The following is a 3,576-nucleotide window of genomic DNA, read 5'->3' on the forward strand; positions in this document are numbered from 1 at the left end:
CCCGATACCTGGCTGTGCAGTATCGGCCGATACCGATACCAAAATAATGTAAAATAATTGCCATCATGGTTTTGTCAAGCTGCTGCCTACCTTTGTGAAGCAGGAAAAAATACAAAGTAAATCCAGTAGAACTTTTTATTGCCTACCAGGAATGGGTGACAATAGTTGAATAAACTTATGGCTCTCAAAAAATGGTATCGGTGCCCTATTGGTTGGTACTCGCCGATACCGATACCACCAATTTAGGGCTGTATCGGGGCCCCGTCCGATACTGGTATCGGTATCGGTGCAACACTACTTAAAGCAGAGGCTCATGACGTATGCTAGCTGGATAAAGAGTGAAAACACCAGAGAACAGATTAATGAAGGGTTTTCTAAATCCAATTTAGGAAAAGGCTACAAGACGATGTAAACAGCCACTTCCAAAAAAATTGCCGAAATCTACTTTATAATATACTCTATTTTAAAATCAACCTACGGTGAGAATTTAAACGGAAGCATGTTGTTTATCATACAAAGAGCAAAAGCTGCAAGTTAAAAGGGGTTAAAAAAATCTCTTTTGGATAAATTACTGCAATAAAGTTTCAACCATGTTCAGTTTTTTTTTTATTGTGCCCTGAACAAGCATTCATACTCCTAACCTATTTACTCTTTGTGGCTTTACCTCCACAAACTCCAGCGTTTAGGATTTGTTTTTAAAAAAAACATAGAACAAACTAAACATAGCACATAATTGTTGATAGAATTGGCTTGTATTCATATTTTACCAGCAGACTTTCTCACTGCTGAGGAGTGTCTCATTCAGCAGCCTCTACCGGTTTGGTTTCTCCTTGTCCTGCATTGAGCTCCATCCATTCTAACATCAAGGTCAATCAGCTTCCCTGTTTCTGGTGGAGATCATTTAAACCACAGCCTGATGCCTCCACAATTTTAAAGTGTTTTAATGTAGTTAAACATGGGGACTGTATCAACTTTTTTAGTAAGTTTTCACACCCGCTGGTTTCAATAGAAACCAGCGGGTGCATTCTCAATAGAAACAGCTACCACATTCTCCAGATTTTAATTTGGAAAGCATTTTAAGAAATGCGAAACATCATTTCGTCCCACATAAAACTACTTTGTCTTGGACTAAAATCCCAAAGTATCGAAGGTGCTGGGAAGTTACGTAAAACCTTTAGGTTCAATTATGTTTTTATGGCAAAAAACTTTGCTTATCCCTTCAGCCTCTTTTCAAGTCTTTTTAAATTTTGAATTAAGTTGTCATCCTTTTTTTTTTTTTTTTTTTAAATCAATGTTATCCACAAATTTGTTTTACAATTAACGTTTTTTTTTTTTTTTGCAAATTAATTATTCTGTCAATAATTTTTTCAATTACACTTGCACTTGAGGAGTTCTGGATTACGGAAAAGGATTACACTGCAAAAAATCTAAATCTACATAAGTAATTTTTTCTTAAAATAAGTGAATTTTTCTTGGATTAAGAAGGTAAATTTACACTTAAAATAAGAAAACACAATTACATTGTCTAATTTCAAGTGCATATTATCTAATTATCTTATTTCAAGAGTAAAAATACTCATTCCACTGGCAAACTATCTGATTTACCTACTCAAATTAAGGGTAAATACACTTGATTTAAGAAATTTTTACTTATTTCTAGATAGTTTTTGCAGTGTAAGGCCACTGAAAAAAAAATAAAAAGTTAAGTGATTTTTTTTTAAATTTTATTTCATTTTAATAGGGGAAAAAAAGTCAGAACTCCGAGACTTTAATTTAAAGCCTGCTTAATGTGATGTGCAGCAGAACCCGAGTTATGTTATTTTCGGCAGGTTTGAGTTGAGCTGGCAAGGCATGTGTTTCAGAGGGCAGTGTCTCTAACCCCCCACCCCCCCGGCGTATAGCCCGCCTCAGTTCATACTATATAACTATTAATGAGTCTTACTTTTTATTATGTGCCACTTTATTCAATAATCACTGATGACATTCCATAGATGGTTGGCTGTGACCATTCTGACTGAGCTGTATTGAGTCTCTCTGGTAACAACATGGCCATTGTTATTTAGACATGTGATGTGTTTTCTCTGGAAATATATTTGCATAATATTTTAAAGAAATGGGGGGAAATCCCCCGTTAGTTGGACCAATTCCGGGCAAAATAAGGATAAAGGACGGTAAGGTGTGCAGAGAAACATGTATGCACGGTTTTATACATCTGAATTATTGTCTGACACACAAATCTTAGAGAATTGCAAACTTTCAGCATACGAGTTGTGCACTCCTTTGTAGATGAGGCCGGAGCTAGGTAAATTATGGAAATAAAGATACTTAGAGCTTTATCTACTGCAAGCTGGATGCAAATCAGCTTCCAGCTGTTATCAGAGCTCCACTGCAAACATTCTGAGCTAACTTTTAATGATGAAGCTTTATAATCTCACATTTCCAGTTCATAATCCCTCATTTTCTTTTAAAAGTATATCCACATGTTTATTTTTTTAAATGTAATCTAACATGAAATGTTTGAATCATTTATGCTGCATTATGTTGACTGAAATTTAGTTTACTGTTATGAATTAGTTCTCTATTGGCTAAGGCTTGTTTATGTTTATCTCAATGGGTTTATAGTTGTTAAATAAATGTAAATAAAAAGTAATATGTGTGAGATGCGCGTTGGTTTAGGAGTATAATTGCTATCATGATTATGATTGATGTCTACTGTGTTTATATTGTGATTTACCCTGTTAAGGCTTTAGAATAAAGGAAAGGTTTAATGTTTCCGTGTTACTCACTGTCTCACACTTGCTTGTCTCTCTATCAATATTTGGGTTTCTTTTAATAATCCCACTTCCTCCTACACTCCAAAAGTATACGTGCCACTGATCTTGAAACAACCACAGCGTTGAGCATGAGTGTGAAAGGGCATGTGCTTGTTTTACGTCTCCTGGGTGGCTTTGCAAACAACCCTAGAGACGTTTCTAATCAGCATTAGCCTGTTGATATGAAGCTTTATAGTTAATGTTGATTGTGACAATATTTATGGGTATTTTGTCACAGTAACACTTGCTTAGACATGACATGTCATAAAAGAATAAAACACAATAATAAAGGAACATGAATCCAGCATCCAAACAGTAAGAAAACATTGTTCTAAATGACATCTGTTTGTCTTCATAGCAGCAACTTCTACTTTAAGGTTTCATGTTAAGTCAGATATAGAATCTAGCATCAAATGTCATTGTTTGCTGTCTAGGTTGCCTTATAACAGCAACCCTGATGTTCGCACTACTCAGAGGTGTCCTGAGAAGTGCGATGCCACGCAGAGCTTTCTTCTGACATTTAAAAATCTGATGTTAAAGATGTTTAAAATTCCCCTAAACGGGGAATCCTTCAGCTTGACTTTTTATGTATTAATGACAAAACTAAGACTACCAAAGAGGTCAATCAAAGAACAATATGATTCCATTAAAATTTCTTCTAGAATCTCTGCAGAAACCTTTTTTTCTGAAAGAAAAATAACTGACAAGAAGGTTTAATTCATTTCAGTTTATTTATATAGCGCCAAATTCACAACACATGTCA

The sequence above is a fragment of the Cyprinodon variegatus genome, unplaced genomic scaffold (genome assembly GCF_000732505.1).
Source record: "Cyprinodon variegatus isolate N-32 unplaced genomic scaffold, C_variegatus-1.0 Scaffold1443, whole genome shotgun sequence".
Lineage (NCBI taxonomy): Eukaryota > Metazoa > Chordata > Actinopteri > Cyprinodontiformes > Cyprinodontidae > Cyprinodon > Cyprinodon variegatus.